Genomic DNA, 14825 nt, shown 5'->3' with positions numbered 1-14825 from the left:
CTCCAAAGGCTCACTTGAGCTGTCTTCTCCTTCGGGCCAGCAGAAAGCCCCAAACGCTATACTTTTCCCTTACCCAAATGCACAAACTCCTCCAGCTAGCCGGCTCCTTTAGGGACCACCCCCCACCACCACCCCCCCTCCCCCCCCCCCCCCCCCGTCTGCCGAGAGCGAGCTGGGGCGCAAAGCGGGCACGGCTGTGCTTGTTAACTGCTGTGTAAAATGCTGTTAATAAAATAATAAATACAAAGGACGGAGGCTGCTGGTTCCACGGCTGTTTTGACTGGAAATGCCTTGGCACTTGTCATGTGTTTATGGGAGGGCAGACAACTCCAAGATTTGCATAGTTTGGACATTTCTGTACTTCATTTATTCTGTCCTAAATGACGTAGGCCTAGAGCTATTTCAAGTTTGCATTTGTACAGAACTGTTGAGTGCCTAAGAGCTGCTCCAGTGAGACCAAGTTTTAAATCAGACCCAAGGCCGGACCCGTCCCTCCTCTCTGACTCGGACCCCTCTCCACCCTCTGCCTCCGTTGCTGGAGAAAAACAAACAGACCCTCAAAGACGACCCCCGGGGTCCTGGCTCTCCCCACCTTCACCCCCTCTGGGAGCATCTAGGGTAAAGGTTAAGGTGTCTTCAGATTACAGGTAAGGCCTCCAGCTCTACGGTGTGGAAATCAGCGCAGTTAGGCACACCGTGGCCATACTCTTACCTCTAAAATAGTGAGCTAAGATGCAGGGGAAAAACTGCTGGCCTGGTAAAACCCACTGTTCACAAAACAATGTCAGCAAAGGCTGGAAGGCATTCTTTAGAGAGGGACCAGGGATTCATGCCTACAGAAGCTCTTTCAGCACAAAGGCTTTTAGGGGAAGAAGGGAAAAAGAGGGAGGAGGAGGGTGGGGGGGAGAGGAGAAGAGAGAGGGAGGGCTCCTGTTTCAGAGCAGGCATCCCCTGAGAGTCAAGAACCAAGTGTAGCTTCAATCAAACGCTGACTTCCCCTCTGGGAGTCAAGGAGGAAACCTGATCACAGTAGCTTACTACCGGCCTGGATCCATACAGGTCTGGTTTTCTTCTCATGCTGCTAATTTTTAAAAATACATATCGATATATATATATATATACACATATATGTATGTATATATACATATATATGTGTGTGTGTGTATGTATGTATATAGATATAGATATATATATATATAGATAGATATATATATATAGCAGCAATCCCTGGCAGACTTTATTGAAAACCACACTGAGACCTCCTAACATCCGGGCTTAATCCCTATCAAACAAACCACAGCACCTCTGGCCTCCGCAGCAGGCCACCTCCCTCACCTCCTCCAACCAGGTCTCTCCCCTCTGGCCACTGGCTCCCCTCTGCCCTGCAAGAAGAACGGGGAGACTGGCCAGAGAGAGCACCTAGATAGGTGCCCGGTTCTGGAATCAATTCCTAACCATATAATGACCCCACTTAGGGGAGGGGGAAAAAAACTCCAAGCCCTTTCATATGGAACCCTTTAGAGCGCGGAACGCAAAGAACTACAAAACAAAGAGCAGCCCAAGAAGGCAGACCAGAGGAGAAGCCTCGGAGGCAAATTTAACCTGCGTCCTGCGCCCCCCCTCCCCCGCCTAGGCTGGTCTCAGGGGCTGTCCAGGGCAGCGGGGAATGCAGGCACAACCTCCAGGAACACCACCAGTCATTCAAAGCACTCCCTAAATCCTCAGGGCCTACTATGTGCCTAGTAGTCTTCTTTGATCCTAAAGGTGGATAATTATTCCCAGTCTTACAAATGAAGAAACTTACTGAGACTCAGAGGCCATAAATAACTTGCCCCCAAGGTCACACAGCTAGTAAAAATGGGCCACGGTCAAACTCAGTCCTGGAGTTGCGGAGAGGAGCCAATTATTGGTCTAATTGTGCCATCTAAGATCCCCACGAATTTCGGAAAGCTTCCTGAGCCCTTGTATTCGAGGGCAGGGCAAGAGGGAAGCGCTGAACACCTATGTAACTTAGTCCACAAGGAGACCAGAACCCAGTTTCCCCTACAGCCAGTCATCTCTTAGTCCCCTTGCAGTCTTTTCCCCATTTCCGACACTTCCTACCCATCTCCCTACCCAAAAATACCCTGGTGTGAGGTGAGGTCAGGGCTTCCAACAAAGCTCCACTTCCAGGACCCCAGAACAGGCAAGGGTAGGTGGGTGGCTCCTCTCAGGGTTCTGTAAAAAGTGCTGACTCCTGGTGCTAGGGCTGGGCCCGCCACCCTAGTTTTGCCACATAAGGCAATAAATCATCTGGATAGAGCAAAAGCCCTTTGGAAAGAGTGCCTACACCTACCTTTCCCAGGGTTTTAGGAAAAACCCCAGGGACCAAAGTGGGGTGGGAGGAGGAAATTAAGAGGGAAGTGGCTCCTAAGATACCAGGCCCTACTGGACCCCACGAAAGGCCAAGCCCTGAGCCAAGCGAGGAACTGGGGTTATCTTTCATTTCTCCAACTTACCGCAGAAGCGGGGGTCTGGGCCTAGCGTCGCCACCCGGCCCCATCCCCAACTTCCAGATCTGCCCCAGGCTTTCAGATGCTCTGGGAACTCTCCACACCCGACGACCCAAGCTCCACAGGGCCATCTCCCGCTCGGCTAGATGGCGACCGGGAAGGGCAGAGACACCGGACAGTCGGCTGCCCCTGCGGGCTTCCCGTCTCTGACCCCGTGGCTCCTCCAAGAGGCCAAGGCTCCGGATGTGCGAAATGGCTCCCGGAGCGACTGGGCGGGCAAGGGCCTCGGTAGCTGGAGGGATCGAGGCGATGGCGGCGCCGGGTCCTCACCCCGCTAGCCAACTAAACACGCCCCCGGCCGCCCGGCTGCCCCTGGCTCCCCGCCAGTGGCTCTGTCTCTCGCTCACTCGCGCTCTCTCTTAAACTTTCTGGCGTTGGCGATGGGGGCAGGGTTTCCAGCCTCCGCCCCCCCCCCGCCCCCAGCTCGAAGCAGGCCCTTCCAAACCTCCGGGGAAGCGACCCCCGCCAGGGCTCCGCGACACAGCGGCCCCGGAAGACCCCCAACACACACACCTTGAGCCACCTGGAGTCACCTGGAGCGGGCGGCTTCCCAAAACGATCGGCGTCCGGCCGAGCGTGGGGCTGCCGCGACCGGGGAGGAACTCCCCAAGCCGCCAACCGTCCCGGCCTGGCCGCGGCGCGCGTACAGCGCGCCCCACACTCGCGCGCTCTCCGACAGAACTTACGCAGGGGGGAGGGGAGGGAGTGGGGCGGGAAGGGTCGTGGGCTGCTGCTGCTGCTTTAAAAAAAAAAACAAAAAACTCTTTAGTTGCAAGAGTTTCGGGTGTCCCTGGCACGATTGCGAGCGCTCGGACAGAACAATAGAAATAGGGGCTGGCCGGAAATGGTGCAGGAAGACCCCTATAACCCTATAAACCTCTCCTCCCCTCGCCAGTTACTATTAGCATTAAAAGACCCCAGTGCCTTCAATGCGATGGTGCCTGTTTATAACTTTTTCCTGCTGGGTCCCCCTACCCTAAACAAGTCCCCCTCCTCACACTATGAAATCACAAGGGCAAAGATCGCTCCCCAATCCGTGACCTCTGGAAGCTCTCTGGGACTTTCACCTGCTCTGCCCCTGGCACCCCGACCTGACTCACCCCCTCCCCCAGTAGTTTCTCTGGTTTGCACCTAGACAATAAATTTAGTTTAATTTAGCTTCCGGTCTTTAATTTTAGCAGGTCTCCTTTTTGCATGCAAATCAATATGGCAATTACCATCTAAAAGCTCGCCCAGCCCCGGGTCAATGTAAATTGATCATTGTCCGCCTTCCACAAAATAACACCGGGAGTCTGTGGTGCATAATGAGATTATACTGGAAACTGTCTTTTAGATCACAAATTATATTTTATGCTGTCAGGATCTTCCAGCGGACTTCCCCGCTAGTCTAATCAAGGGGAGCTGAGCCCGTGGGTGCTGGGGGGCGGGGAGGGGATGGTTGGCTCAGGGAGACATGGCTCAAAAAAATAACCAAGTGAGGGACCCCCGTTTCGGAGACCTCCTCGACTGGGGACAGGCAGTTATGAGCTTGGGATGGGAAAGGGTGGCCTTCTACAGAAATATCGCGGAAAAGCATCGTTCATTAATTCCCATCCAAAGTCAGATATTCCTTCTAGAAGAAAACACGTTGGGGACAATCAGCAAAAAGCCGTCGGGCCGGGCTGGTGGCCGCGGGAAATCTCCGGCCAAGTACTCCCGCCTAAGACGGCTGGGCTACCAGCGGGGGCAGCCCGAGGAGGCCGTCCACTCCTGCCCCAGCAGCTTTTCAACCCCGCCGCCGCCACCCAGGCCCCAGCAGCACAGCCTGCTCTGCAAACAGACGGAATCCTGAGGGCCATACACACCCGCAAAGCAGCTGGGGCGGGCCTCGGCCTCCCCTACCCGAACCGTGTGAGCGGGCGGCTGAGGCCTTGGAGCAAGGATAAGGTCCTTTCTGGCCGAAAGCACCGCTCTCCCGCCCCTCTGCGGCCCCCAGGGCACGAGTGTGACCCTGGGGCCTAACAAAGGGCCTTCTGAGCTCCTTTCGGCCTCGGGCTGGCGGGGGGAGGGGTGGGGCCGGCGGGAGGGAGGGGTGGGGCTCCGCGGCCGTAGTGGACCTTCGAGTTTCCCACCCCACCCCGCCCCCACCGAGCCTGGCTAGCTAGGCCGGGCCCGGCGCCCTCGAGGAAATCACCGAGGTGGCATTGTCAGAGCTGCCTCGCGCTCCTGAGGACCGTCCGGGAGTTGGGGCGGCACGGCGGCCTGAGAGCCTCCCGCCCAGCCCAGCCCTGCCCCGCCCGACCCGGCGCGGGCTCCACCCGAGTGCGGTCTTCCCAATAAAAGCTGGAATTCCCGGCTGGGCTCAGACAAAGAGGGACCGCGGCAACTCGACGCCGCGGGCAAACCCAACCCTAGCCTGGTTTACGTGAGCGTCTGGGGGTCACACAGGCGCCTGCTAATCCACCCTACACAGGCCGTCCCCGCAAGGTCTCCTCCAGAAAAGGGGAAAAAAAAATTTAAAGCATACCAAAATGAAAGCATACGTCCTCTTTAATCCTCCCGGAGGCCGAGCTTCGCACTTCTTTCGGTTCTATCTTTATCAATCCACCAGGCTGACAGCCACATTAGCAAACAGGACTTCAGAGCAGGGCCCCCATCTATCTATTCCTCCCGACCTACTCCTCTTTTTCCTCCACCATCCATCCACTCAAGGTCAAGAACTCAAAATCTCTGAGATCCTCCTATCTGCTCCACACATGCCCTGTTTCCTACCCGGAAAGGGAAGAAACTATAACCAGAAGTCCTGTTAGTGAGAAAGGGCCATCCACCCTTAGCTAGGCCGCTTTGCCCTCAGTTTCCCTCCAGCCTACCACACAGTTTTTTCCCTGCGAGGGAGTGCACGAAGGTGGTTGGGCAGCCCACACTTCCGCACCCACGTAGTCCCCCCTCCCCCCCCCCGCAGGAAAGTCTTCCTCAGCCAAGGAGGAGTTTTTGTCATTCAGCCTGTGTATCTAAGCATGGATGTATGCATATGAATGCTTTTTGTGTTTCCAAGTGACCCTCTTCACACCTTTAAATGGGCTTTTGTCTCTGGAACGCACTTACAGAAATTCTGCCCCAGTTTCCAGCAACAAAGTCTGGGATTTTCTCTTAGAATATCACTATAGATCCCCATATTTGCATACCCGTGTTTACATTCTTCTTGGCCAGTTCTTTATCTCTTCTGTATCTCTTGTTCCATGTGGGCATCGGAGCCCGAGTGTCTTGATTTGTCTCAGCACATGTCATCTGGGCCCACATCTTAATCTGAACATTCCTGTCTAGCGCCTACACCTCCCCACTACTTACATTCTTGCTTTGCCAGTAATGTGTGGCCCGTTCCCAGGCTAGACCAACATGGGTTTGCAGTTTAAATATAACTAGAGGATCCCCTGAACCACAAACCCTGAAAGAGGATGAGGAAGGAGGCAGAGGTGTGTTAACTAATTATTTATTTATATATAGGGTAACCCACCCACCAATTTCGACCTCTAGAAAGAACTAGACCACTGTCTGTAAAGTTGAGTTTAAATTTCTAGACCCGTCCAAGGCTGACTCCACGACTGTGCATACACATCCCTACCCAACTCCTGTTTAGAGGTCATCTCCTTGCACATATCTGATTCCAACTCCCCACAAGTTCATGGTTAAAAGTGCATCTATTTATGCAGACAACTCAAGGACCTCTTGGCTGTCTCCAAGGCATACCTATACCCACTGGCCTGGCATTTCAGCCTCAATTCTTCCGTCTGCAGCAGTCTTGGTCAGAAGCCCCACCCCACTACAGCTCTGAGCCGACCTTCCCATTACTAGATCATCTGCACAAATTTTCTCTGGGAGGTCTAGCTCTGCATCTCCCAAACTCAGTTCCTTAAGTGAGGGGTGCCCACTGTGTGTGTTCACGCCTCTCCCGTTGAGAAGTCCTGGGTCAAACTAGATCATCTAGCAGCTGCGTTTGGTTTGTCGAAGAATCGAGTCCAATGCACCAGGATGTGAGCGTGCAAGCACAGAAGAAAAAGAAAAACCCTAGACCCAGACTACCGCCCCGCCCCCTCCCTGGCGGGGTACTCTGCCTCCAGGAATTTCTACCACGAACTTTGCCCCCCCACCCCCCCATCACACTCCCCCACTGCCTTTAAAGGGTTAAGAGAAATCCTCACAGCCTTCCCTCCACCCTGCTCGCTGAGCCCGCAGGCTTGCTCGCTCACTCGCTGCTCACGGGAGTCTGCCGCCGCCTCCGCGGCCCGCCCCCCCCTTCCCGTCCTTCAGCCGGGAGGGAGCCTGCATGCCTGTCTAGACCGATCTATCACAGGCACACCAACAACACCCGCGAGAGCGCAGAGACCCTGCCCAGGTCCCCCTGCTCGCACGGTACCCGGCGGACAGAGCCCGGGGAGCGTGACCGCGCCTGCGGGGTCGGGGGTGGGAGCCTACGGGCGCGGGCCGCCCCGAGCGCACCGCGGGTTCTTGCCGGCCCCGGCCCCGGCCCCCGGCGCTCCCGCCAGCCCTGCTGCCGGGGCAGTCACAGCTCTGCGCGCTGGGCAGTCCTATTTTTATCTTGTCTAATCCCAAACTGGGCGGGGAGCACAGGCGTCGTGCTTAGAGAACAAGAGATAGGCGAGGGAGGCGGGGAGGAGCAGCCAGGCAGCGACGCGAGCAGGAGCGAGTTAAAGACACAGTCGAGGCGACCGAGAGCAGGAAGAAAGAGCGGGCTGCGCGGGCCTCGCGGCGCCGCACGCAACGCGCACCCGGGAGAAGTTACTCTCCGCCGCCCCTCGCAGCCGGTCCCTCCCCACTTCCCAGCCGCGCTCTCCGAAGCCCGGGCCGCGGGGCCCCGGCCTGTGTGGGAGGCAGAGGCCCGGCCGGCCCTGCAAAGGGCTGGGGAGAATCGCTAATGAGCTGCGCGGCCCATTGATCCGGAGAACACTTCCTAATTAACTCTCAGTCACCTACTGGTGACAGCGCCTCAAAGGACAGCGCAGGGGCCGTGCGAGCCCCAGCCCCGACTTGCCTGCCGAGCGCCTGGCGCCCGAACCCCGCGCGCTCCCCTCACTACCCCAGGCAATCCCGGCGAGGGGCGGCGGATACCCGCACACTTAAGGCCAGCTTCACGTTAAAGCTGGACGGCACATTAATCACGGCCATCTCCTCCACCCCTCCCCAGCCCCCGTCCCTACACGCGGTGAAATCGTGCCCAAAATAAACACGAAAACCGACACTGCAAAGCCCAGACCAGATAACAGGTCGGGATAGGAGTGGGAAGGGTCGAGAAACAAACGTATTCTCCAAGTGCCCACGTACAGAAGTCTCCGAGGCCGACAATTAAAATGCCTTCCACACAAGCAATTCCGCTGGCAAAACCGAATCCAACACCTCGTAAGAATTGATTTCGGCCCGCGGTGTCCGTTTCCAGTGCCACAGGAAGTGTCAGATGGCTAGAAATACCCAACTCTGTCTGCGTTCGCCACCCACTACCTTCTGGGGTGGGCCATTTCCTCCCTGTTTTCACTTCTAGGCCATTTTTCAGGATTTTTCGACAAGAGGCTACCCCTAGCACCGAATACCACTACCCCTCCTCTCGCCTTCTCTTAAAAAAAAAAAAAGAAAGAAAAAGAAAGAAAAAGAAAAAAGAAAGAAAGAAAGAAACAGAAAAGAAAAAGAAAAGAAAAAAAAAACAGCTAAAACCCTGAGCTGTCTGGTCTAGACACAGAGAGGCTGTGAGAATACCTATTTGAAGCGCGCTGGTTTCTTTTTAAGGTTTGTTTTTAAATACACATAACCCTCCCCCTTCCTTCTCTCTTCAATTCCCCCAACCCCCACCCTTCAGACGCCGGCGGCGCGCGCCCTCGCGCGCAGGCACTCACAGCCTCTAGCTGGAGATCGCGGACTTCTGGAAAAGATTCATTAACAGCAAATTAAGCCTCGCCCGGCCTCGGCCTACACGCGGCCAGACTCCGCCGTCTCGGGGACCCGGGGAAGTGCCCACTCGAAAGTGCGAACGGCGGGAAGCCCGCCGGGACCACGCGTGCCTCGAGCCGCCCTACTCCGCACACAGCGCCCCAGGGCTTGCTTGGTAAACAGCAGGCGTACGTCGCCGCCGCCCTGAGCCCCCGAGTTGGCGGAGGCTCTGCGGCGCAGCGGCCCGCCTGCTCCCAGCGCGGGCCCCGCGGCGCGGCGGCGCCTCGCCCTCCCCGCCTCGGCCGAGGATCGCGCCCGGGTGCGCAAGTTCCTCTTCGCCTTCAGCCTCTGCGCCGCACGCCCTCCGAGTGGGACCAACTTCCTCCGGCCGCAGACACGCACACGCCCAAACAGCTTCCCCACCAGACTCCCCGCTGCCCAGTGGAGGGCCCCGGTCTCTCGGCCCCCCCTCACCGCCGTCCGCGCCCTCCCTTCCCGCCGCCGCCCCCGCACATTCTATCCCCAACCTCTCCGCCCCCCCCCCCCCGGCTCCCAACTTAAAACCTACCCCGCAACGTCGGGGAGGGCGTGGGAGTGGGAGGGAGTCGCGGATTATAATTTCACAAGAACATTTAAAAAACAAAGCGTCTGACCTGGCGGGCGGGCGGGACGAGTCGGAACCCCTCGCTCGGCTCGATTTCCTAGTAGTTCCCCCCCCCTTTTTTTTAAATCCACGTGATTCGCGCTTTGGGGCAAGCCAAGAAAAAACCCGGGACTCCCCTCCCGAGCTGCGCAGCGGCGGCGGTGGCAGCAGGTCGAGCTCGGCTCGGCCCGGGGCGCCCGCCACACACCCTCGCGCACGCACACGCCGTCGTTCCACTAGGAGGAACGACCGGCCCCTGGAGAGGCGAGACCAGGCGGCGGCGGCTGGGGGTTTTTACAGTTCTTTCCCGAGTCGAAAAAGAAAGCAGACGGGAACCCGCTGCCCTCCCCTTCCTGCTCGCGAGCTAACGCCGAACCGAGCTTCCCAGCTTCCAGCCCAGCGGCCCCCCTCCCTCCTGCGCCCGACTCGCGGCGCTCAGCGGCGACCGCGCTCCCGCGCACAGACACACACGGGCTGCAAACTTCCACTCCGCGAACTCCCTGCTCTCCTGCCGGCCCCCGGGAAGGCGGCAGGCCCCCTCGCCGCGCCCCTCCCTCCCCGGGCCCACGCGGGGCCGCTTAGGGTGGCTGCATTTTTAATAACTTACATCTAGGAGATAAAACGAAAGCGAGCCAAGCAGCCAAAGGGAAGCGCGAGGCGAAAGCTTCGAGCTCCACGGGGTACGCGAGAGAATCGGAGGAGCGACCCGCTGCGGGCGGGGGCCCCAAGGGAGGGGACCGACTGCAGCTCGCCGCGCGCCCGCCCGCCCGCCGCCCGCGCTGCCTGCCTCCCCGGGGAAAGGTGTTCCGAGCACTGACCTGAAATCCCCGGCCGGGGAGTAGGCAGGGAGCCTGCGATCCGGCGCTTTGAAGTTTTCCTCCCCCCCCCCCTCCTCCGCGAGCAGAGTCGAGGCGGCGAGGAGCGAGGGGCGGATGGCTGGGTGGGGAGAGGTGTGCGGGGCTGAAGGAAAGTGGGGTGGCGACGTTAGCTAGCGGAGAAGGAGCCGGGCCGGGGAAGCGCGGCGAGCAGCAAAGTTTGCCGTCCCCGGCTGCCCGCAGCCCGCTCGCGGCGCCGCGCTCGCTCGTCTCCCTCGCCGTCTGCTGCCAGCCGGCTGCCCTCGGGGTCGGCCCCGCCGAGGGGTGGGCTCTGGGCCGGGTGGGGGCGGGGCGGGGCGGGGCGGGCTCAAAGCCTCCGGGCAGGTGGCGACAGACCCGCGCGATCCTCCGGGCTCCCGGGGCTGGGCCGGGCTCGGCCGGGCTCAGCAGCTCCCGCACCGCCGCTGCTGCCGCCCGCGCTCGGGCAGGAGCCCCAGCGCCATGTTGACGGATCGCCGCGAGCGCCCGCTCGGGCTGGGTGTATGTGAGTGTGCGAGTGCGTGTGTGTGTGTGTGTGTGAGTGAGTGTGTTGGCCAAGTCGTCCCTGCGCGGCGACAGCGCGGCTTGGGCTCCCCGCCCGGCGGCTCGCGGGCTCCCCCTCCGCCGCCGCCGCCCGCCTCGCTCCCGCTCTCGGTCGCGGTCTGGGCTCCGGCGCGTCTCCCCCGCAGCCGCCGAGCTCGGCCCGCGTTCAGCGAGGAGCGTAGCTCTGCCTCACCTTGCCGCTGGGAGCCCGGGCTCCGTCTGCCGCCGCACGCCGCGATCCCAACGCGTCCCCCTCCTCGGTTCCCTCCTCTTCCTCCTCCCCCTCCCTCCGCCCGCCCTCCCTCCCTCCCTCCCTCCCAGCAGCCTCCTCCCCTCCCCCCGCAGGCGCAGCGCTCGGGCGACAGCCGCCCGCCCGCCGCCGCCGCCTCCAGCTCTCGCAAGTTTGAGCTCCCCCAGCCTCCGCTCACCCTCCGCTGCGGCGCCTCGGCGGTGGGGTTGCGGAGGGGTGATTCCCCAGGAAAGGTTTGCCCGAGTTTCCCCAGCCGTCATCGATTCCCGGCCGGGCACGTTTCGCCTCTCTGGGTCCGGAGCCCGGACCACTTGGGTGGCTCCCCACCTCGCCCCTTGCCCTCCCCTCCCCCGCTTGGACCGAGTTGGCTGCTCACACCCGGCCGGGGCGCGCGTCCTGGGCAAGCCGGAGACCGGCTCCGGCGGCGGTGGCGAGGGCGGCCCGCTGATCCCGAGCCGAGGAGATGGGGGGCGGCGGGGGCGGCTCTCCCCGCCGCGCGCCGAGACTCCCCTCGCTACCCAGAAGGCCAGTGGAGGACCGCAATTACCATAAAGCGCCTCGCACTCCGCGCAGCCAAAGCTGTCAAACCCCAGCGGCAGCCGCCGCTGCCTCCTCTCGCCACCAGCACTGCGCTCTCCCGCTCGCGCGTTCCCTCCGAGAGCCAGCAGAGCCCGGCGAGTGCGCGTCGGCGCCCACCCTCGCCCTGGGTCGCCCCTTCCTGCGGGAGGAGCCCTGGCCCATTCTGGTGTCCAGAGCTACCTGGAAACACCGCGCCGGGCCCGGTGGCCGTTTCGCCCGAACTCCGCACCCGAGTTCCCCGGACGTTTCAATTGTGTGGGAATTGTTTGGAGAGGCGGGGGTGGGGGCGTGGGGTGGGGAAGGCAGTCCGTGGGGCACAAGGAAGCGGGGGTGGGGGCGGCAGGGGAGCGGAGATCCGCCAGAATTTCTCCCCCGTTCACGGATATTTTCGTAGTCTTGCACCTCTGATGGTTGGAGGCTCCATCCTGGCCCCTCACCCCGGCCTCGGGAGATTATCTCCCGCGTTTTATTTTCCTTGGCAGAGAGCAACTTTTGGCTTACACCGTTCGCCCCATAAATTTCCACTCGGTAACGTCGTGCTGATCGGTGCTCGGCGGCGGCGTACAGCCTGCGCCCGCAGCAGTTCAATTCAATTGACACGTATTGAGCTTCTCCAGCGCACCCGGCGCGGCGCTGGCCGCGGGGGGAGGGCGGGGGCCGGCGGACGGGAGGGGGAGGCGGAGAGAAGAGGTTCCGGCCTCCCCGGAGCGCAGAGCCTCTAGGGCGAGCCGTGAAGCCCCAGTTAGTGAAGCTGGCGGGAAGGGGTGGGAGTGGGGGAGGGGTGTTCCGGCCTAGCCGCACCCAGACCTGGGGCCTGGACCTCACGGCAAAAGGTGATCCTACTGGGGCTCTTCGCTAGTCTTTTTATGCTGAGGGTGGGGGAAGTCTCTTTCTGCCTAAGGACAAGATGGTGCAGGCTCGATGAGAACATCAATCCGAAATGGAGGTAGCTTGTAAATCCACACGGAAAGTTTTAAAATATCCTGGAGTGTCTCCATGCCAAAAATAATCAAAAGCATCTCAAGTTGATTACGAAGTCAAGGTCAAGGCCAAAATCAGCTCTAGCTAGCAGAGCCCTTTCAAAAATTAGACTTAATACTGACTGCGGGACTGGTGTTAGGTGCGATGTTATTTATTCTGTTTTAGTTCTCAGTACATAGTTATAAAAAGAGCCCCTTTCAAAGCAGAAGTGAAACATCTCTACCGTTTGAAACCCGAAACTTCAGGCCGAATTAAATCTTCATGCTCCAGAGCTGCTTATAACAACTGATGTAAAAGACAGGCGGGCAAGTGCCCCCTGAGAACAGTGCCCAGCCCTGCTGGGCCGCCACCACTTCCAGGACCCGCGCCTGCATAATGGCATGCACGCCTTTTTCTCCCCGGTCTTTCTGGAGGTGGATGTCTCTGAAAGCTAACCCACACATTTTTTTAATCTCCGGTAACAAGCAGAAAGACACCTGGACTATTATGCTGTAAAGCTATTTTTTATAAAGACATTTTAGGGCCAGACATTAAAAGTTATTAGACTGAACGCATGCGAGTTACAGACACAGCTGGAGAAAAGGCCTCTGGTTGTGTGTTGTAGCAACATTTCTTTTTGAAGCGACTCCTTTTATTTAAAACAAGTCTAAAATAACTGGGAAGGCTGAAGTTGGGTATTTGTGGGGAAAGTCTCTGAACGTGGTTCCAGGCAAGGAGGCCGCCGTGCCACTGTGGGCCACGCAGGAGAGCTGGCCTGGGTGAGTGTGGAACCGTGCCAGGCTCTTCCGGCTCGGTTAGGCCGCCGCAGAGACCCTGGCACCATGCCCGGCCACCTTCTCTCCCCTTCCCATGCCTCCCCAACTCTCCCCCCAGGCACAGGCTTTTCCCGGAGTTGCATGTAACCGTCCAGAACTTTTGGAAAATCCAGGAACTAAGCGAGACACGGAGCCTGCAGCCTCTCAGAACCCTGTGGTCTCCTGGGGCTGCTGACAAAGGGGCCTGTTTGTCTAACTTTAAAAGTCCTAGAGTTAAAATGAATTGGGGGGGGGTTGCGGTGCTGTAAATTTGAGGGGGCCGCGAGGAGGGCTGACTGTAGGAGAAATTTGATGCTGGAGACAAACAGGCCAGTAAATTCGCCTTTGACGTAATTTGCAGTGTTCACCACCCGCAACACCCCCCCCCGACTTTTTTTAAGGAGCCGAGCCTCCCTGGTATCCCCGTGCGGGCTGGTGGGATTAAAGGGTTTTGCTTCCATCTCTGAGGGATACATTTTCCAACTCCGTGGGATTTTAAAAATATCTTATTAAGGGAGTCCTAAGAGGCAAGAGTGTGTGTGTGGGGAAGGTGGTTCGTGACTCACTGGGAATTAAAATGTGAGATTTTCCGGAGGTGCTCTAAGGCAGGGAAGGGTTGGGAGTTTACACCTATTGGCCTGGGTAGTTGGAATTGTTCCAGGGTGGAGGAGGAGAAAGCTCACACAGGGCAGTCCCATCCTGCATCCCCCATTCAGGAAGGGACTCCAGGAGCTGGGGACACCTTGGAGCCAGCAGAACGTCATGCAGCCGTGGCCTTCCAGGGCTCCCTCCTCCCCTGCCCTCCCAGGAGTCCCCTGGGAGCTGACCTGGGGGTCAGGCCACTATACCCAGCGCTCAGCAACGGGAGGATTTCAATGAAAGCAGAGGAGGAGGCGGAGAGAGGCCGTGAGTGAGCGCAAGGGAGGGGAGGCAGCATGGGCAGTGGAGAAAGAAAAAAACGGGCTCCGAAAGGAGAGGCGCCGGTCTAACCCTCTCCCACCTGCCTCTTGTCCCCTTGGAAAGTCTCTCCTGGTTAGAACATATGGTTCGACCTCGGGCTGTCAGGCACTCTTCTGGTGCAGATTCTACCCCACCTCTGCAACTAGGCAAGCAGGTTGGTGCCTCAGGGAGTAGGCCTGGAGCCTGGCCAGACTTTTTGACCCAGGCTGATTGTGCAAGACCTGCCAGGACCCCTTCAACACCATCAACCACCGCCCAAATCTGGGGGGAAAGCCACACATCCCATGATGAGGTCCTTACCTGGTATTTGGGGGACCCTGGGGTTCCAGCATTGTGGGCGCGGTTCATTTGTAACCTATGCATAGGATCTAAAGCATAAGGCTCTGTAGGCCCCCGGTGATGCTCTTCAGTGACTGTTCTCACATTTATGCTGCTGATTATTGTGATAGGTGGGATCTGGGTGATCACAGATAATGTATTTTCACTTCATATGGTATGAGGCAACCTCTTAATGGTAACTATTTTCAGCAACACATACTAACAGTCTTCATTGATTCTTTGTGAAAGAACTCTGGGCTTACCTAGCGGCCCCGGAAGATTCACTAGCCCACCCCCTCCAAGCACAGGGCATCCCTGTTCCGGGGAGTTCAGTGATCTGGAAACATCTAAAGGTAGCTGCTTTCTGTGCAGAAGTCTCCTAGACTTAGGGGTCCCCAGGTTGAAGATGGCTGTTCTTTCTGCCTGGCCTTTGAG

At 58.7% G+C, this 14825-nt stretch overlaps 1 protein-coding gene across 13 annotated transcripts in view; it reads right to left on the bottom strand.

Moving 5' to 3' along the window:
• Nucleotides 1-14825, bottom strand: part of LOC116862555 (BCL-6 corepressor) — a 121144-nt gene that overhangs the window by 40533 nt on the left and 65786 nt on the right. For 10 of the 13 annotated variants that reach the window (XM_032849897.1, XM_032849906.1, XM_032849904.1 and 7 more), the window contains exon 1: nucleotides 9930-10179. The exons of 1 other annotated variant lie outside the window; for it this stretch is intronic. The gene's annotated coding sequence lies outside the window, so the exon portion shown is untranslated. Of the gene's footprint in view, nucleotides 1-9121; nucleotides 9144-9929; nucleotides 10180-10701; nucleotides 10784-14825 lie in introns of those variants that run through there. 2 more of the 13 variants (XM_032849898.1, XM_032849899.1) reach the window with 2 other exon arrangements.

This window comes from Lontra canadensis, unplaced genomic scaffold (genome assembly GCF_010015895.1).
Source record: "Lontra canadensis isolate GAN:19392208 unplaced genomic scaffold, GSC_riverotter_1.0 scaffold258, whole genome shotgun sequence".
NCBI classification, from domain to species: Eukaryota; Metazoa; Chordata; class Mammalia; order Carnivora; family Mustelidae; genus Lontra; species Lontra canadensis.
Note: the sequence above shows the minus strand (reverse complement) of the source record. Positions and strands in the feature narration are given on the sequence as shown.